The following is a 21,461-nucleotide window of genomic DNA, read 5'->3' on the forward strand; positions in this document are numbered from 1 at the left end:
CGGGCCGTGGTGGCGCAGGCTTGTAATCCCAGCATTCCGGAAGCCGAGGCCAGAGGATCGGGATTTGCAGACAGCCTCAGCTACTTACTGAGGCCCTCCGCAACTTAGTGAGACCCTGTTTCAAAATAAAAAATGAAAAATAGGGCAGGACAGGAGGTGTAGCCTGTAGGTCAAATGCCCCTGGGTTTCATCCCCAGACCTGCAAAAAATAAATAAAATAAATAAATAAAATTAAATGATAAAAGTATAGTAAAAATAAAAATAACATAACCCTTTCTTATTATCATTTATTATGTACCGAATATATGTAATTGGATGCACTGTTCTTTTTTTTAATTAAAAAAATTTTAATTAATTTTTTTGCAGTACTGGGGATGGAACCCAGGGATATTCTACGTGTGAGCTATACCCCAGCCTTATTGTTTTATTCTTTATTTTGAAACAGGGTCTCACTGAGTTGCAAAGGGCCTCAGTACCGAAAAAAAAAAAAAAATTTACAGCAACCACCTTAAAGGCTGTTGGGAAGAGCAGATGGGCTTATGTATGGCAAGCTCTCAACAGTATTCAACATATGGACTTACTAATTATTATTATTAATGCCATTTTGGGTAATGGGGGTTGAACTCAGTAGTGTTCTACCTCCAAGCTATACTCCCAGTGCTTCTTATTTTTTTGTGTGTGGGTCTGGGGTTGGAACCCAGGGGCATTCGACCTCCGGGCTACATCCCCCAGTCCTATTTTTTATTCTGAAACCAGGTCTCACTGAGTTGCAGAGGGCCTCACTAAGTAGTTGAGGCTGTCCGCGAACCGCGATCCTCTGGTCTCAGCCTCCCGAATGCTGGGATTACAAGCGTGCGCCACCACGCCCAGCTTTGCATCTTATTTTTGAAATAGGGTCCTGCTAAGTTTCTGCAGGCCTTGTTAATTTGCTGAGGCTGGCCTCGAACCATGAACCTCATGTCTCAGCCTCCCAAGTGTTGGGATAGTACGTGCACACCACTGGGCCCAGCCTGGTCTTACTAATTATTGTGAGCATTCTTCTTTTATATTTCTTGCTAATATTTTAGGCTCTGTTCAGACGTGGCTTTACTGGTCTGATGTCCCTGATCCACACAGCTTGGGATTTCCATGAGTTTCTTAGCAACGTGACTGTGACCCTTATCCCTCCCTGTCCACTAGCACAGTTTCTGACACAGTTTGAGCTCGAGAGGTGTTGAAAAATAAATGAAACGATGAATGAGATGTCTGATTTATTTCAGGATAGACCGGTGAAGCGTGTGCTCCTCAGGCCAATCTTCCAGCAGAAGCTCCCGCCGGGGCCGAACCTTGCCTACAAGAAATACAATTTTTCTTCCTCTTCAGGCCCACACTTGTACGTGAATCACAATAATGATAAATTTTGATATTCCCCTGACCTGGCATGACTTGAGCGAGGAAGCAGCCAAGGAAGAAGAGAAGGTGAAATAATTTCATGGTGCCAATTTGGCGGAGACCTTGAGGCTCCGTTTCAGTCCACGGGGCTCCGAAGCATAAACGGCAGCGGCTGTGGTGGCGGGGAGCGTGGAGGCCGCTGCTCCAGTGCCACGGAGTCCAGAAGCCGCGCTCACTTCATGGTGGCTGGAAGTCGATCACATCTGGGAGGCCAGAAGCCGCTCTTACATCAGGGAAAGAGAAGTCACTTTCACATCCTGGATGCCAGAAGTCCCTCTCACAGTATAGATGCCAGAAGCTTGCTCCTGTATCATGGCGGCCGGAAGCTCCTCACATCATGGAGGCCTGAAGCTCCTCACATCATGGAGGCCGGAAGCTCCTCACATCATGGAGGCCTGAAGCTCCTCACATCATGGAGGCCGGAAGCTCCTCACATCATGGCGGCCGGAGGCTCCTCACATCATGGAGGCCGGAAGCCGCGCTCACATCATGGAGGCTGGAAGCTCCTCACATCCTGGATGCCAGAAGTCCCTCTCACAGTATAGATGCCAGAAGCTTGCTCCTGTATCATGGAGGCCGGAAGCTCCTCACATCATGGAGGCCGGAAGCTCCTCACATCATGGCGGCCGGAAGTTACTCTCGCATCACGGTGGCCGGAAGCCGCTCTCTAGGATCATTCCTGCTCAGAGAGAAATGCCAAGGGTTGTGCTGTTGCAGGGAGACGGGCTGCCCTGGGGGAGCTGAGGCCTGGGGGTCCCCGGCCCCTCAGTTAACCACCCTGTCCGTCTCTTGTCTCACGGCCCTGCCAGTCTGGAGGGAGATGAGTACGGGGTGCGGCCGTGGCTCTGTGACCCCTTCTCCCCACCTACCCGTGCTGTTCAGTCAAGGGAAGGGGTCAGTCCCAGACAGCCGAAAGCCCCCACCCCTCTCCCAGAGCGCCTCCTCCCAGGCTCCCCGGTCCTGTCCGCCCTCCCTGGCGCCTGGGTGGACTCCTGGGTCATTAGTCCCCAGTCCTCCGCTCACAGGGCAATTGGAGGTCCGCTCACAGGCCAAGTGAGGGGCTGGGATCCGGGTCCTCGTCCCGCCGCCCGCCAGCCCTGTGCACCCCGGGAGGCACCTGCCGAGGATGCTTTCCCATCGGGCTGACTCTGCCCTTTGCTGTTTCCTTCCCTTTTTGTTTGTTTTGGCACTGGGGATCGAACCCAGGGGCATTCTACCTCCAAGTCGCACCCCTGGCCCTTAAAACATTTATGTTATATTATGTTATGTTATATTTTTCGTGGTACTGGGGATTGGACCCGAGGGCACACTACCCCTGAGCCACATCTTTAGCCCTATTTTATTTTATTTTTTTATTTTGAAACAGGGTCTCATTAAGTTGCAGAGGGCCTTCCCAAGTTGCTGAGGCTGGCCTTGAACCTGCGATCCTGACTCAGCCTCCCAAATAGTGGGATTACAAGTGTGTACCCCCGTGCCCGACTGAATCTTTTTTTCCTTTTAGTTCAAAACAGGGTCTTGGTTTGTTGCTGAGGGTCTCACTAAGTTGCTGAGGCTGGCCTTGAACCTGTGATCTTTTTGGTGGACTCCCAAGTACTGGGATCAGGGTATGCACCATCATGCCCAACTCTGGTTGCTCATCTGTCAAAGGAAGGGCCAGGGCTAGATGGGCTCCAGGAGGTTCAGAGAGAACCACTGTTCTAGAAGTTGGGGGTCTAGAAGTTGGGGTCCCTGGAGAAAGGGTAGGGTGGGGGGCAGGTGGGGGTTTCCAGTCACCCCTGAATCCAGATAGATTTGCAAAGAACAGCTTACCTCTGGAAAAGTTTCCTTTTCCTACGTGATGCAGGCCGCCCAGTGCTGAGTAGTCAGCCTTTGGCCTGACTCCCTGGAGCCTCATTAATCTCCCATTAATTGAGTTCATAAACAGTTGGCCTCTCCCCTCTTCCTCCATTCCAGCCCAACCTAAGGCTCAGGGCCAATCATGCCAAGAATCCATGCGCGCTGCCCAGGCCTGGCCTCCGGCCTCCAGGCTTGACTCTCACCACCCCTCTGCCTGCTCCGCTTCCCCCAGGCCAGCCTGCTTCTACTCCATCAGCAGATAAAGCATTTCTTTCTTTTAAATTAATTAATTAGCCAGGCATGGTGGTGCAAGCTTGTAATCCCAGCATTCGGGAGGCTGAGACAGGAGTATCTCAGTTCTTGGACAGCCTCAGCTACTTAGCGAGACCCTTTGCAACTCAGTGAGATCCTATTTAAAAAAAATAAAAAGATTAGGCCGGGTGTGGTGGCGACGCTGTAGTCCCCGCGCTTGGGAGGCTGAGACAGAGGATCGCAGAGGTTCAAAGCCAGCCTTAGCTACTGAGTGAGGCTCTCAGCAACTTAGTGAGACCCTGTCTCCAAATAAAGTATAAAATAGGTCTGGGAGTATAGCCTGGAGGTAGAAAGCCCCTGGGTTCCACTCCCGGTATCACCCCCCCCCAAAAAAAAAAGACTAAGAAAAATAGGACTGGGGGTTAGCTTGGAGGTACTGTGCCCCTGGGTTCCATCCACTGTCCTGGAGAGGAGAAAAAAAAAAAAAAAAAAAAAAACTAGCTAGAGGTGGTGGCCCACGCCTATAATCCCAGTATTTGGGAGGCTGAGGTGGAAGATTTCAGGTTCGAGGACAGCCTCAGCAAGTTGTGAGACTCAGCAATCTAGCAAGATCCTGTTTCTCAATAATAAAATAAGGCTGGGAGTATAGCTCAGAGGAAGAATGCCCCTGGGTTCAATCTCTAGTCCCTCCCCCCAATTTTCTTTTGGTGGTACTGGGGATGGAACCCAGGGGCATTCTACCTCAGAGCTATACCCCCAGACCTGTTTTATTCTTTTATTTGGAAACAGGGTCTCACTAAGTTGCTGAGGGTGGCTGTGAACCTGCGATCCTCCTGTCTCAGCCTCCCAAGTACTGGGATTACAAGTGTGCGCCACCACACTTGCTTGTACAGAAGCTCTGTAACTTGAAGCCACCCACTTACTGATTCTTGGCTTTATTTTCTTAAGTTTAGGGGGATGATGATGATTATTATTATTCTGTGGTACTGGGGATTGAACACAGAGGCATTCTACCACTAAACTACACCCCCAGCCCTTTTAGTTTTTAAAAAATTTCGAAATAGTGTCTTGCTAAACTGCCTTAAACCTGTGATCCTTCTGTCTCAGTCTCCCAAGTACTGGGGTTATAGGTGTGTGTCATTGTGCCCAGTTTAAGGGTCTTATTAAGGAAGTCAATGCCTATATCTGTATGTTGCAGTGTTGGTCTTATGTTTTTTTTTTTTATAGCTTTTGCAAAGTTTCTGATCTAATTCCTAGGTCTTTGAATCACTTTGAGTTCAATTTTGTGTAGGGTGAGAGACAGGGATCTAATTTCATTCTTTTACATGTGAATATCCAGTTTTCCCAATACCAATTGTTAAAAAGGCCCTTTTGTCAAAGATTAGATGCCTGCACCTGTGTGGATTGTTTCTGTATCTTCTAGTCTATCCCTTTGGTCTAGGAGTCTGTTTTTATGCCACTCCCATACAGTTTGTGTTACTACAGCTCTGTAGTATAATGTAAAATCAGGTATTAGGATGCCTCCTGCAAGGTTCTTATTGCTCGGAATTATTTTGGTTATTTTAGAATGATCTTTTCTAGTTCTATGAAGAAAGTCATTGGTATTTTGATAGGGATTGCATTGAATCTGTGGATGGCTCTTGGTAATATGGCCCTTTTGACACTATTTATTCTGCCTATCCATGAACATGGGAGGTTTTTCCATCTTCTAACATTTTCATCAATTTCTTTCTCCAGTGTTCTATAATTTTCATTGTAGAGATCTTTTTCCTCTTTGGTTAGACTTACGCCTAGGTATTTTATTTTTTTGAGACCATTGTGAATGGGATTGTTTTTCAGATTTATATTTCAGCAGATTCATTGCTGATTATATATATAAGAAAGCCATTGATTTTTTTTGGTGTGTGTGTGTGTGTGTGTGTGTGTGTGTGTGTTGTAATGGGGATTGAACCCAGGGGCAATCTACTTCTGAGTCCCACCCTTATCCCTATTTTATTCTTTAGTTTGAAACAGAGTCTTGCTAGGTTGTTGAGTCTCACTAAGTTGCCAAGGCTGTCCTTGAACCCGAGATCCTCCTATCTCAGCCTCCCAAGCTCTGGGATGACAGGCTTGTGAAATTTCTTGACTGCTTCCTGTGTGCCAGGTGCTGTCCCTGGTGCTGGGGATACAACAGGGATGGAGGTAAGGACCTTGTCTATTTGTCTTACTTTCCCTCGGGGAGACCCATAGCAAGCAGTAGAGAGGGGTGGTGGTGGGGGCTCCTCTCTTTTGGAAACCAAGGGGGTCTTTTCTTCACTACTCCAACTACAGGTATTGCAACTAGAGAGAACTGATCCCCAGTACCAAAGAAGAGAGAGGGCAAGAAGAGCTCCAGGGAGCGCCAAGGAGTGAGACCCTGCATTTCTGAAGGGGGAGGATGGAGGCTTTGAAGAGAGAAAGTGACCACTAGGCCTCGTCTCTCTGGGTGGCCCCAGCTGGCTGCGCCCTGGAGAAGTTCGTGAGGTGGGTCCCTGTCACGGCCTCCGACACCCCCACCGCTCACCATATCCTCTGAGACATCCTGAAAAACGCAGCCGGCCGCGTGAGGCCTGTCCCCCTGGAGCTCTTCCACCTGGTCCCTGGGGACAGCTCCACCCGGGGCCAGAAAGAGCAGCCTTGTGTGAGTAAGAGGTGTGGCGCGGCTGACGCGAGAGAGGCCGGAGGAGCAGAACGAGAAACTTCTCCCAGGGCCCCACCCACCTGCCCCAGTCAGAGCGGGGTCCTTCTAGAACCCGGCCATCTACCCCTCACCTCCTCGGAGCCCTGCAGGCCGCCCCGCCCGGGCCCCTGCCCTCGGCTGCAGCCGGTCTCCAGTCTGCCCCCAGGTCCCACCCTTCTGAGACACCCAGGGACCTGCTCCATGACGCAGTAGCTGCGGTCCTCTGTTATCAGGGCACCCCATGGGGTGGGGTGGCTCCATTTGCTTAAGGCTTAGTCCTGAGGGGCCCCAGCCCCCATGATGTCAGACCTGACCCTATATAAGGGGTCCCCAGCTCGCGGTGGCCAAGCGGACACCCAGCTCCAACATGGCCCAGCCAGCCGCCGGCCTCTATTCCACTTTTGGCTTCCAGTGCTGTCTCCTTTTCCTTCTAGCTTCTTGGCAGGCAGGTAAGATGCCCGTCCCATCACAAGGGGGGACAGAAGCCAGCGAGGGCTAGTCCTTGGTAGGTAGAGGGTTGATGACCAACCCCGGACATGGACGAAGGGCGCTGGGCATGGGGCTGCTGCTTGCGGTTGTCTAGGGCATTCCTGATCCAGTTTGCTAGCCAAGGAGCCAGTAGGGAATGCGTCCAGCCCAGCCTGTGCCGCACCTTCCCCATGGGCTTCTTCAGGCTTTTATAGAGATACTGTATGGGCTGGCAGCCTGGGACGGCAGGACTGGGGAAATTCCTTTTATTAAGCACCTGCGACATGTGAGAAGCTCGCAGGTGGTCCTGGCACTTCATCCCATCCCATCTCCTGAGCATCTACTGCGGTAGTTAACAATATCCTCTCCCGCCGGGCGTGGTGGGCATGCTTGTCATCCCAGCAGTGGGGAGGCTGAGACAGGAGGATCACGGTTCACAGACAGCCTCAGCTACTTAGGCCCTTTGCAACTCAGTGAGCCCCTGTTTCAAAATAAAGAATAAAAAACAGGGCTGGGGGTTTCGCTTGGAGGTAGAATGCCCCTGGGTTCAGTCCCCAGTACTAGGGGAAAAAATAACCAATATCCTTCTAGCAGAGCAGAGTGAGACTCAGAGAGGAAAGGGGCTGACCCGAGGTCACACAGCTGGCGGCTCATGCAGGCATCCTGTGCCAGACTGCTGTGTGGGGGCGCTGGGTGAGCTTCTCTCCTAAGAGGCCTGTTCTGTGCTGACCTCGGCCCTGCTCCTGTCTTGCTCCTCATCCACATTTGCTTATTTTACCCTCACTGCAGCAGAACAAGATCCGGTCCCCATCTGGTGATGGGGAACTTTCCAACGCTCCAGTAAGAAAATGCAAACAGGAACAGTTGATGAGCAAAACAGGCCCTAAGAGCCAGGCGCAGGGGTGCATGCCCGAAACCCTACTATGTGGGAGGCTGAGACGGGATGATTGCAGGTTCAAGGCCAGCTTCAGCAATTTAGCAAGACTCTCAGCTACCTAGTGAGACCTTGTTTTAAAACAAAAAATAAATAAATAAATAAAAAGGGCTGGAGGTGTAGTTTGGCAGTAGAATGCCCCTGGGCTCAATCCCCAGTAATACACACACACACACACACACACACACACACACACACACACACACACTATACAAGATCAGATGAAATTACTAAATTAGTTCATTTAGTAGGAAACAGTTCTGGGACTGGGCCAGGGAGCGGAGGCTAATGCCAAACCTGGGGCTTTTGGGGGACCTGAGCAATCAGGAGGAGGGTCTTCAAGGCCAGGCGCAGTGGCGCAAGGCTGTAATCCCAGTGCTTGGGAGACCAAGACAGGAGGATCCCAGGTTGGAGGGGGCCGCTCAGCAACTGAGAACCTTTCTCAAAGGGCTGGGGTGTAGCTTGGAAGTGGAATGCCTCTGGGTTCAATCCCCAATACCCAGAAAAGAAAGAAAGAAAGAAAAGAAAAGAAAGAAGGAAAGAGAGAAAGAAAGAAAGAAAGAAAGTCAGTCTTCACAAGGTTAACATGCAGCAATAGATTCAGAGTCTCTGCATCCCGGATAGAGTTAACCATGGGGGAGGCGGCTGATGACCCCAGACCAGGGCGGGCGTGGAGCAGCCTGGGGTGCTCTGGGCACTTTCTGGGACTCGGCACCCAGCACTTTCATACAGTGGTGTTTGATGGAGGTGGTTAGAGGAACGCTCCTTCCCTGAGCTCAGTGTCTTCTGGGGCGCATGGGACGGGACGGGATGGCAGGGCCAAGGAATCCTCAGCCCTGAGATGATGACGGCCCCCGTAGCTCCGGTTCCGCAGCCCTGGTCGCAGAGCTCTCCCAGGTCCCTTGGCTGACAAACTTTAAACTCTAGGGAGCGCCAGAGCCTGCCCCAGTCAACCAGCAGGGGGCGCAGGGGCACAAGTCACCGATGGACAGTGCGCGCAGTCGGGGGAGTTGCTCTGGGCCAGAGGCAGTGGGCAGCGCGGCCAGGGGCGCGGGCGCGCTGGAGGGGCTGGGCTCGGACGCCACCGGGCTGTGATCTTGGGGTTAGGTGGGTCAGGGCAGGCCTGGCGTCCTGGGGTCTGGGGTCAGGGAAGGGCGGGGTCCGGTGGGACTGGAACACACACAGCAGAGTGGAGCCAGGTTATGGAGGGAAGAGTGACCCCTAGGATGGGCAGAGCCCTTGGCGGACGCAGTGCCCGGGGGCCCTTGGGCGTTATATCAAATGCGGGCTCACCTAGACCCTGGAGCCCCAGGACCCGCATCACCTGGTTATAGAACCGCGTGCAGAATGAAGGCTAAATCACGCGAGGGAAACACAGGCGAGGCAGGAGGGGGGGATTGGGGCTGGGGTTTGGGGGAATCTCAAAAGGATATTTTCTTACAACCAAGTGGTTTTTTTTTTTTTTTTTTTCCGGTACTTGGGATGGAACCCAGAGGCATTCTATCTCTGAGCTACAGCCCCAGGCCTATTTTTTACTCTTTATTTTGAAACAGGGTCTCACTGAGTTGCAAAGGACCTCGCTAAGTAGCTGAGGCTATGGAGAACCTTGATCCTCCAGTCTCAGCCTCCCAAATGCTGGGATTACAAGTGTGCACCACCACACCCGGCTTACAAAGTTTATTTAATTCAATTTCTATGCCAGACCTGGCGGTTCATGCCTGTAATCCCAGTACTTGGGAGGCTGAGACAGGAGGCTCACAGGCTGGGGACCAGCCTCTGCAACTTAGACACACCCTGTTTCAAAATTTAAAAATAAATAAATAAAATACAAAGGGCTGGGGGTGTAGCCTAGAGGTAGAATGTCCCTGGGTTCAACCCTCAGTACCAAAAACAAACACAAAAAACAAATTTCCATGACAAGAATACTATAAGCTCATTGTAGAAACTGGAAACTGGAAAAAAATTAGAAAGAAAAACAAAATCTCTCCTAATCCCAGGCAGTGGTCGGAGTACATTTCTCTTCAGCCCTTCTTCTGCGTCTGTGTTTTAGACCCACACTGAACTCAGACTCCACGATATGTATGTTTGATACTAGGGGCCAAAGCCAGGGACAGTCTGTCTCCTATATATACCCCCAGCCTTTTTAATTTTTTATTTTGAAACAAGGACTTGCTAAATTGCCCAAGATGGCCTGATATTTGCAATCCTGTCTCAGCCTCCCAAGTATTGGGATTACAGGCAGGCTTGCAGCAACACTCCTGGCATTTTTTTTTTTAAAAAAAGATTGTTGGCAAGACTTCTAAAATGTTTCCAACAGTCTTAAAGTGTTTTTAAATGTGTGTGTATGTGTGGGTTTTTTTTAATTTGTTTGTTTTGGTGGTACTGGGGTTCCTGGAAACCCTTCCACCTCCGGGCTACACTACCAGACATATATATATATATATATGTATGTATGTATGTATATATATGTATATATATAATGTCTGGTATATATATGTATATATATACATATATATGGTATATATATGGTATATATATATGTCTGGTAGATATATATATATTTATCAGACATATATATATATATATATATATGTCTGATAAATATTTATGTGGTGCTCCCAATGGGCTGGCTACTGTTCTAGGCTAGAGAGTTAGTGATGAACGAAAAAATTTAAAAGCCCTGTTGATGTAATGCAACAGGGAACGTGGCCGAGGAATGCAGGGGCTGCTCTTGTGAAGAGCTGGTCAAGGGAGGGATGGAGCAGGGTCAGAAGAGAAACTCCAGCCGGTCGTGGTGGCGCAGGCTTGTAAAGCCAGCCATGCTGGCTTAACGGTTCGAGGCCAGCTGCACTGGCTTAAGAGACCCTGTTTAAAAAAAAAAAGTATAAAAATAGGTCTGGGAGTGTAACCCGGAGGGAGAAGGGTTTCCAGGAACCCCAGTACCACCAAAAAAAAAAAAAAAAAAAAAAGAGAAACTCCAGCTGCTGTAGAAGGGAGGGCAGGGCGGTGGCTCAGGCTTGTAGATGGCAATTTGTATTCAACACACACACACACACACACACACACACATTATCTATCATCTATCATCATCTATCTATCTGTATTTTACTGGGGATTGAACTCAAGGGCATTCTACCTCTGAGCTACACCCCCAAGCACTTAAAAAATGTTGTTTTTTAAAAAAAATTTGGACCAAGCCAGGCGTGGTGGCGCACGCTTGTAATCCCAGCATTCGGGAGGCTGAGACCGGAGGATCGTGGTTCGCAGCCAGCCTCAGCTACTTAGTGAGGCCCTCTGCAACTCAGTGAGACCCTGTTTCAAAATGAAGAATAAAAAATTGGGCAGGGGGTGTAGCTCAGAGGTAGAATGCCCCTGGGTTCCATCCCCAGACCCCCCCCCAAAAAAAAAAATTTGAACCAGCCGGGCGTGGTGACGCCCACTTGTAATCCCAGCACTCGGGAGGCTGAGACAGGAGGATCGCGGTTCGCAAACAGCCTCAGCTACTTAGTGAGGCCCTCTGCAACTCAGTGAGACCCTGTTTCAAAATAAAGAATAAAAAAATAGGGCTGGGGGTGCAGCTCGGAGGTAGAATCCCCCTGGGTTCTATCCCTAGTACAGCATAAATAAATAAATAAATAAAATAAAATTGAACCAGGGTCTCACCAAGTCATTGAGGGTCTTGCTAAGTTCATGCATTCATTTAATGAATATTTATTTTTCCCTTATTATGTTTAAAAGCATCTGGGGTATACTGTAAAGTCCAATTTTGCCAATTACTTAACCTATTTGAATCTCTTTCCTCACAGAACTGGAAGATCATAACTCACTTCATTGTTTTGTGAAAACTTTAAATAAGCAAACATATGAATATTTCATTTGTTTCCCAAACGTTAGGGTCCTTCTTTCTCCAAGAGACTGGCCTGGCCTTTCATTGGTGTACTAGGTCTTAGCCAGTGAAAATCTATACCTGGGAGCCCACAATGTGTTCAAATTCCAACCCCAACTCTTACTTTCTGGGTTTCCTTGAGGCATCGACTTAACCACTCTCAACTTTATTCCCTCATCTAGAAAGTTGGGAGCATAGTAAATAGCTCTCAACCTCCAAGGATTCTTGTGAAAAGTAAATGAGTTAATGTTCGTTTTGAATCTCAGGTCTGATCTGTCTCAAGAAAGGCTGGCCATTGCTGTTGGTGGGGCCTGAGTACAAGGTCTCTGTTCTGGGTTTCTCTGTTACCCTCACCCCTTCTCTGCTACCCTCACCCCTTCTTTTTCTACCCATATTTCTTTCAAGGATCAAGTTCCCCAGATCCCAGTCCTCCTGGTCAGCAGAGAGGTGGGTGGATCATGGTTTCCTGTGGTTGGGAACAGGTCCAGGTTCTGGCTGCCACCTTGAGCTAACAGAGACTAGAAATCTAAGTTATGTAACTGCACAATCACCCTTCCTCTTTTTTTTTTTTTTTTTTTTTTGTATTGTGGATTGAATCCAGGGACATTCTACTTCTGAGCTATAGCTGCAGTCCTTTTAATTTTTTATTTTGAAACAGAGTGTCACTAAGTTGCTGAGGGTCTTGCTAAGTTGCCAAGGTTGGCCTAGAACCTGCATTCCTCCTGTCTCAGCCTCCCAAGTGCTGGGATTACAGACATGTGCCACTGCCTGACCTCACCTCACCCTCCCTCTTTGGTGATCTGGTTCTGATTTTTTTTGGCTAGTTACCAGGGACACGTCCCCTGTCCACATCTGATTGTTTCCCCATGGAGTTAAGGCCCATATCTGTCCAGTGATAGGGATGTTTTCCTTCACACCCTGTCCTTAAACAGTCCTGCCAGGTGTGGTGGTGCCTACCCGTAATCTCAGTACTTGGAGGCTGAGATAGGAAGATTGCAGGCTCAAAGCCAGCATTAGCAGTTTAACAAGACCCTGTTTCAAAATAAAAATTAAAAAAAAAAAAGGAGCCAGGCGTGGTGGTGGACACTTGTCATCCTAGCATTTGGGAGGCCGAGAAAGGAGAATCGTGGTTCGAGAACAGCCTCAGCTACTTAGTGAGGCCCTTTGCAACTCAGTGAGACCCTGTTTCAAAATAAAGAATTAAAAATAGGGCTGGGGGTGTAGCTCAGAGGTAGAAATGTCCCTGGGTTCCATCCTCAGCACAGCAAAAAAATAATAAATAAATAAGGACTAGGGGTATAGCTCAGAAGTAGAATGGCCTTGGGTTCAATCTCCAGTATCCCCCAAACAGAAAAACAGAAACAAAAACAAACAAACAAAAAAACATAGACAGTCCCTCTGAGAGTCAACAAGTTCATTCACTCCTGTCAGGACCGTAAGGAGATAGCTTTCCCTGCTGTGGAAAGGAGATTCCATTTCGTACGTCTACATACCCTAAAGGAGTTCCTGCTTAACAAATCACCTCGCTCTCAAAGCCTTACAGCTAGCTGAGCGTGGTGATGCACATCTGTAATCCCAATACTTGGAAGACCGAGACAGGAGGATTGCAGGTTAGAGGCCGGCCTCAGCAACATAGCAAAACTCTCAGCAACCTAGCATGACCCTGTTTCAAAACAAGAAAATAAAAAGTGCTGGAGGTGTAGAGTGCCCCCAAACAAACAAACCACAAACAAACAAACTAACTTTACAATTTGATAGGCTTGGTAGGACTCAGATGCCAGCAGGTTCACAAAGAGCTGCAGTGTCAAGTTGCAAGTAACAGGAAGAGTAATTAATAGAGTCTTTGAGCGTCGTGGTGCACGCTTGTAATCCCCGCGCTTGGGAGGCTGAGACAGGAGGATCGCGCAGGTTCGAAGCCAGCCTCAGCTACTTAGTGAGGCTCTCAGCAACTTGGTGAGACCCTGTTTCCAAATAAAGTATAAAATAGGTCTGGGAGTGTAGCCTAGAGGTAGAAAGCCCCTGGGTTCCATCCATAGTACCACCAAAAAAAAAAAAAAAAAAAGTCTTTGTATGTATGTGGCACCAGGGATTGAACCCAGGGGTTCTTACCTCCGGGTTACATCCCCTGCCCTGTTTTATTTTGAGACAGTGTCTCACCAAGTTACCATGTATTAGCCTCAAACCTATGATCCTCTGGTCTCAGTCTCCCAAGTACTGGGATTACAGGCATGTACCGCCGTGCCCAGCTAATAAGGACTTTCTTAGAGCACTGAGATGCAGTTAAATCTTATCTGCTTGGAGGGATCAGAAAAGACTCCAGAGGATGTGAGCTGGAGAGCTGGGGGTGGAGGTGAGGAAGGGGCGGAGGGGCAGTTTTGCTGAGGGCTCAACCTGAGCAAAGGTCTGAGGCTGGCGGTGAGGGTAAGAATCAGATACCACGGTCCTCTGAGCCGCAGACTGTCTGGGAGACACCCCTGTTGGAACCAAAGGACCCCTAGAGACAGGGGGAGGCCGAGCAGACTTTAGGCGAGGTTTCTTTTTTATGGGGGGGGGGACTGGGGATGGAACCCAGGGGCATTCTACCTCCGAGTGACATCCCCAGCCCTACTTTTGATTCTTTATTTTTAAACAGGGTCTCACTGAGTTGCAGAGGGCCTCACTAAGTAGCTGAGGCTGTCCGTGAACCGCGATCCTCCTGTCTCAGCCTCCCGAATGCTGGGATTACAAGCGTGCGCCACCACGCCCAGCTCAGTTTCTTACTTGTCTCCTTTTCTCCGTAGGTGGTGCTACTGCATTGCAGGAACCTCAGAAAACTGCTGCCTCCCCCAAATCCAATCATTCACTCCCCCGCACTCCAGGCCGTGTGTATAGTCCTCCTCCTGACCACTCTCATCTGCACTCAGGACAAAGACCTCCAGACTTCCCGACAGCTGCAGAAACCCAGAAACCAAAACGCCAGTGCAACACCACACACCGTGCCAAGACAGTTCACAAACCAACGGACGCCTCCAAGAATCCCGACCAGGAACGCTCCAGAGGTCATCAGAACACTCCTCCTACCTCTGAACAGAACCCAATAGCTACGGAAACCCAGAAAGCAAAACGGCAGTGCAACACTACACACAGTGCCAAGACAGTTCACAAACCTACAGACGCCTCCAAGAATCCCGACCATGAACGCTCCAGAGCTCGTCAAAACGCTCCTCCTACCTCTGAACAGAACAGCGACAGTCGGGAAAAAGACCTAGTTGCCCGGAGTGGGCGGGCTGCCGACATGGCCGACGCCCCTGGTACAGGGAAAGGATCTTCTGATGGGGTGCAAACTACCTCGGTACCCAAGACCAAGACAACTTGTAGGTCCTCCACACGCAATACAAGAGTCACACAGAACCTAGCTACAACCCCCAGACCCACAGAGAGTAAGACCTCGGCGCCTCCCCACAACCCAGGCAGCCCAGAGAGCAGCAGAATCACCGCACGAGCCACCCCAGAAAAGTCAGACGGAGCTGCAGACCATGGGACCACAGGTGCCTCAGAGAGGCCCCTGATAAGTCCTACAAAATACAGAAAAGAGACCATGTCGGCCCACGAGGGGGCCACGGGGACACATGTAACCCCTGTAGACGATGCAGCAGGGGCCACGTCAGCCCACGAGGAGGCCACGGGGGCACATGTAACTCCCGCAGACCATGGAGCAGGGACCATGTCAGCCCACAAGGGGGCCACGGGGGCACATGTAACCCCTGTAGACCATGGAGCAGGGACCATGTCAGCCCACGAGAAGGTCACGGGGGGACATGTAACCCCCGCAGACCATGCAGCAGGGACCATGTCAAACCATGAGGAGGCCACGGGGGGACATGTAACCCCTGTAGACCATGGAGCAGGGGCCACGTCAGCCTACGAGAAGGTCACGGGGGCACATGTAACCCCCGCAGACCATGGAGCAGGGACCATGTCAGCCCACGAGGAGGCCACAGGGGGACATGAAACCCCCACAGACCATGGAGCAGGGACCATGTCAGCCCACGAGGAGGTCACGGGGGGACATGTAACCCCCACAGACCATGCAGCAGGGGCCACGTCAGCCCACGAGGGGGCCACGGGGGCACATGTGACCCCTGTAGACCATGGAGCAGGGGCCACATCAGCCCACGAGGGGGCCACGGGGGCACATGTGACCCCTGTAGACCATGGAGCAGGGACCATGTCAGCCCACGAGGAGGTCACGGGGGGACATGTAACCCCCGCAGACCATGGAGCAGGGGCCACGTCAGCCCACGAGGAGATGACCCAAGTCTCAACACAGCCCATCGGACACCCAGAAGAGAAAATCACAAGCATCTCAGAAAATCCTATCCCAATGACCGCTGAGACCATAAAAGTCCTCACAAAGTCCACAGAAAGCCCAGGAAAGCCAGCCACGGTCACGCAGACTCTACGACCTGCAGCCCAGGTCACGGGAGACGAATCCACCGCTCCTCCCTCTTCTTACTTCAATGCAACCCAGGCTGCCCATCAAGGGCCCGTTGGTTCGCCGACACGCACCACATCTGGAAAGAACCCGAGTGCTACCTTGACAGATGCCCCAGACAAGAGCAGTCCTCACCAAACCCAGAGCGCCGCACAGGCAGGGCTCCACACTGCAGAGCCGGCGGGCGGCGGCTCGTTCCCTGCCTGGGCCATAGTCATTGTGGTCCTCGTGGCTGTGATCCTCCTGCTGCTGTTCATTGGCTTGATCGTCATGGTAAGGGGCAGAGGGGCCCTGGGAGGGAACCCGTGATGGGAGGTGAGGAGGGATTAGGGGTCAGAGTTAGAGGGAATAACGGGTCTAGGAAACGACGTACGACGGGGCTGGAAACGCGGGTGGTGCTGGCAGGAACATAGGGGAAAGGCAGTAAACGTACAAGGTGTGAAAAGTTGGAATCGGGGTGCCATGGCTGAGACAAAATGCGTGAGAGAGAGAAAACTGAGGGGGCGGGAACTAGAGCTGTGGGTGTGAGAACGGGGGTCGTAAGAATAAGAAGCCGGGCATGGTGGCGCACGCTTGTAATCCCCGTGCTTGGGAAGCTGAGACAGGAGGATCGCGCAGGTTCCAAGCCAGGCTCAGCTGCTGAGTGAAGCTCTTAGAAACTTAGTGAGACCCTGTTTCCAAATAAAGTATAAAATAGTTCTGGGAGTATAGCCTGGAGGTAGAAAGCCCCTGGGTTCCACCCCCAGTACCACAAAAATAAGGAAAGAAAGAAAGAAAGAAAGAAAGAAAGAAAGAAAGAAAGAAAGAAAGAAAGCAAGCCTAAAAAATAGGGCTGGGGTGTAGCTCAGAGGTAGAATGTCCCTGGGTTCCATCCCCAGCACTGCAAGAAAAAAAAAGAATAAGGAGAAGAGGACAGAGGGGAGAACGGATGGGGTCTGACATGGATGGAATAAGGATAGAGGCGTGGACGGATGTCGGGAAAGAAGCAACCAAAGGTCCAGAGCCAGGGAGCATAGACTCAGAGCCCGAGACGCTGCTTGGGAAGGCGGAGGGTGCAGTAGGTGCCTCTCATTCTTCCTTTCTCGTTCCAACCCCGCAGGTCTTCTGTATGTCCAGAGCGCGCCACGCACTGGCCGAGGACAATGACCCAGAGGACAAGGGGGGCCGCAACTCCTACCCGGTCTACCTGATGGAGCAGCAGAACCTGGGCAGGAGCCGGATCCCCGCCCCGCAGTGATTTGCTAGAAGGCAGCCAGCCACCCAGGCTCTTTCCAACTTTCCCGTCTTCCTGGATGAGCCATTACACTGACTCCCAATTCCCATTCCGCGAAGGGCGGAGAATATCAAGGGTCAATGGGGCTAACCCTCCCCCAGCTGTCTCCTTAGCTGAAACTGGTTTGGGGAAGAGATGATGAGCAAGAAAGGGGGAAAGAGAAGAAAAAACAAAGAATAAGAGAAGCAAGTGTTCTCTGTGACAAGTGGCGGTGTGAGGACTGAGGGCTGATGGACTCGTAGGTGGGGCCAGTACTGGACGCTGGGTCCTGGGAGGGGCCGAGGCTGGAAGGCGGACTCAGGAGCGGGGGGTGGGGGATTCTGGGGAGAGGGGGAAATAAGTACAAAGCCCATGGTTTTCGGGCTGACCTACATTATTTTTATCCATATCTAATTAAGAGTTTGCACATAGACTTATCTCTGAGTTCCCAGGATTCTTGCCCTTATTTTTAAAAAAAATAAAAAAAAGGATCTAAGAAGAAAAGCGGATTTATAGTATTTCCTTGGTAATCTCTCCATTCTCTGGAGAAGGAAAATTCCAGAGAAGATCATAAATATTTCTCACCCAGATGGTCCCTCGTCTTCTTCCTAGGGCTTTGGTTTCTGTCGATGTCCCTGGCGGGCTCCTGTTGGTTCGGGTGGGCGGTCGGGGTGTTTGAAGTCTCCCCCACTGTCTCCATCTCAGACCTTCCCAGCAGGTGCCCCCCACACGGCGTTTATTGTCTGGTCTCTCCTACCTAAGGCCAATCCTGGCCTTATCTTGCAGGACCCACCCATCTTTTTTACCGTGTCCATTTTCTTGCTTCCCCAAATTCCGAGATTCCCCCTTGTGAGTATTTCATCTGTGTGTGTTTTCTGGATTTTCTCTGCAACTTATTATAGCCCTTTTACTGCTTGGGCATGGGTGGGGGAGAAGACAGTGGACAGTTTCCTCCTATCTATTTTTTATAATAAAGTGAAACATATTTATAAAGAACTGGTTGGTGTTCCTGGCTCTGGCTGTGGCCTTACAGTTGACCCCGGCCCCGAGGGCTGGAGGGCAGGACAGGAGTTCTTTGGAGCTGGAGGGAGAGGGGCAGAGGGGAGGACACGTGTCCATTGTTTAGAAAATGGCTGGATAAGAACCAGCTTTAGTGCATGCTGGGTTTATCTGCCTGATGACAAAAATGAGGCGGAGAAACATTGTTGGATAGGCAAGTATCTTTAAATAGCCATTATATATAATGTGTTGAGGACACAATGAAGTATAAGGCAAATGTAATGAATATAAATTATAATAAATATGATGAGTATAAGACTCAGCAGTGTGGTGCATGCTTGTAATCTCAGTATTTGGGAGGCTTAGATGGGAGGATTGCAGGTTCAAGGCCAGCCTCAGCAATTTAGTGAGGTCCTGTTTCAAAATAAAGAATAATAATAAAAAAATAGGGCTGGGGATGTAGCTCGGAGGTAGACTATCTCTGGGTTCAATTCTCAGTACTGCAAAATAAATAAAAATTAATTAATTAAAATTAAAATAAATAGAAAGGGCTAGGTTTAGCCCAAAGATACAATATTTCTGGGTTCAATTCGCAATACTCAACCACCCCCCTGAAAAGTATAAGACATACTTCCCACCTGAGATAAATACAGGACAATTAAAATTAAGTCATTCTACAAGAGTTGTCACGAGAACTGCTATAGAGGGTAAAACAACACCCCAGTGAATTAGTCCCAGTATTTATGAGCATCCACCACGCACATTTATGTCGAACACGAGCCCTGTCCCCAGCCCCTCTGTGTCCAAGTGTCAGTCCCAGCAGGTCCCTGCCTGTCCTGCTGGACCTTGGGCTCTCCCTCTCACCGGAGGACAGCATCCTTGCTGAGAAGTGTGCTCTGATTTGCCGCAGGTCTTCCCACCCAGCTCCATCCAGAATCAAGTAGCGGGGCCCTTTGCTACTTTGCATATCCCCATTTGCAGAAAACTGGAAGCCTGTCACATATGATAATCCTCCACCAGGAGCTCCAAGACCCCCAACTCGGGCGTCTGTGTGCACTCGGACCTCAGGCACAACCCCTGAGAGAGGCCAGACCCTGGGTACCACCCCGCCTCCAGCCCTGCCGCCAACACCACCGCCATGACTTCCACCCAAGCCATGAAACCACCCTGGCTTCCAGTACTATCCACATCAACACCATGACCTCCACCCAAGCCCCTAAGACCACCCTGGCTCCCAACACTGCCCACATCCTCACCCCAACCTCCACCCAAACTCTGAGTCCGCCCCGGCCTGCACCTTCATTGACAAGACCCCCTGGACTTTGACCCAAACCCCTGGGCCCACCACTACAGCCTCCTCTAATTCCTCTGGGACTCCCGGACAGGCTGGGTCCTCCACGGACTCTGCCGCCCCTGCAGGGACCAGCGCGGTCTCCACCAAGACCTCGGAGGCCACCGCAGGTCCTGAGACCTCCATGGCCTCTCCCCGGTCTCTGACGTCCCCACAACCTCCACAGCCGGGTCTGTGTTCACCTTGACCTCCATCACAGCCTCCGACGCCCCCCGGGCTCTGTGTCCTGGTCACCCAGCCTCTACCGCAGCCTCAGTCCACAGCACAGTCTTCACGGGCTCTGAGGCCACCTCGGCCTCCCCACAGGCTCTGACTCCTCCACCATGGAGGCTCTGAGCACCAGATTCTCTAATCTTGCCTGAGAGTCCTTCTCAGCCTCCACCATGGTCTCTACCAGTCCCTCAACCTCTCAGGATCTAAGGACACAACACCTGACCTCCACCCATCATGCGGAAACCATTCTGGCCTCTACCACAGCCTTGGAGGCCATTGCAGCCTCCACCACAGCCTCTGGGACCCCTGGAGAGTCTGTGTCCTCCACACACACTGCACTGCCTGCTTAGATCTATCATGAAGGTGGCCACCTGGTCACGGGAGACTACCACAGCCTTCACCACGGGATCTCAGACCGGCACAGCCTCTGTGGTCACTTCAGAGCCTCGTAGTGGGGCCGCTTCTGCAACAGGCTCTGAGACCACTGTGTCACCCACAGCAGCGTTCATGACCACCCCAGTTTCCTCCACCGGCCCTGAGGCCATCACGTCCTCCCCAGCCTCCCAACTCAGCCTCCCAACTCACCACAGACGTGTCCAAGTCTGTGCTGCCTGCTGCAACCAGAACGCCAGGTTCTGAGATCTCCACCGCCCGGGGCACACCCAGGTTCCCAGCTTACCCTTGCTTTGACCTCTTCCCCCATCTTGGCCTCTACAGCTCCTTCTAGGACGGCTGCAGTCTCCGCCAGGGTCTATTGACCGTCCACCAGGTCTGCCACCACTGTGGAGACCTCCTAGGGCATTGGGATTCCATCTCCTTCTAGCATTGAAGTTGCGAAGGGGCTCACTAAGTAGCTGAGGCTGGCTGCCGGTCTCAGCCTCTGGAATGCTGGGATTACAAGTGTGCGCCACCACGCCCCGCTGAGCCCAGGGCTTTCTGCAAGGGAGGAAGTGCTCTACCACTGAGTGACATCCCGGCCCTGACAACCAGCACAAGTATTCAGCCATTCTCACTTCCTGCCAAGTAACTTTATCAGACCTGCATCCCACTACCTCAGGGATTAGTAAAATGTGCTTCCTGGGTCAATTCTCTTGTCTGCATTTGTAAATACTGATTAATGGAAGCTGGTTGTGTGTGGCCCAAATCCCAGTACTTGGGAGGTTGAGACAGGAGGATCGCAGGTTTAATTTAAGGCCAGCCTCAGCAATAAAACCCTGTTATTAAAAAAAGGGGGGGTGTGGGGGTGTAGTTTGGAGGTAGAATGCCCGGGTGCTTGATTACCAGCACTACACACACACACACACACACACACACACACACACACACACACACACCACCCTCAAACCTATAACCCAATTTAAAGAATCCTCAAATGGTAACACCTTCATGTGCTTGGTAAAAGTATGCAAATTTTCTGTGGAAGCTCTATCCTTCATCCTCCTACATCTCAGGTTTCCAAGAGCTTTTACAGGTAATATGCCAGGAAGAATAAATTCATCGCACATCTCAAATCACAAATGAAAACAGACACGGTTAGTGAAGGCCAGCAGGAAAGCAAATCAATAAACAAATAAACAAACAAAACCAAGACAGAATCAGATCCACAAAGGCTTTAGGAGTTGGAATGAGTAAGTACAGAATAGAAAGCAGGAAGGTTTAAATGTGTG

Source organism: Muscardinus avellanarius, assembly GCF_963383645.1.
Source record: "Muscardinus avellanarius genome assembly, chromosome: 14".
Taxonomy (NCBI): domain Eukaryota; kingdom Metazoa; phylum Chordata; class Mammalia; order Rodentia; family Gliridae; genus Muscardinus; species Muscardinus avellanarius.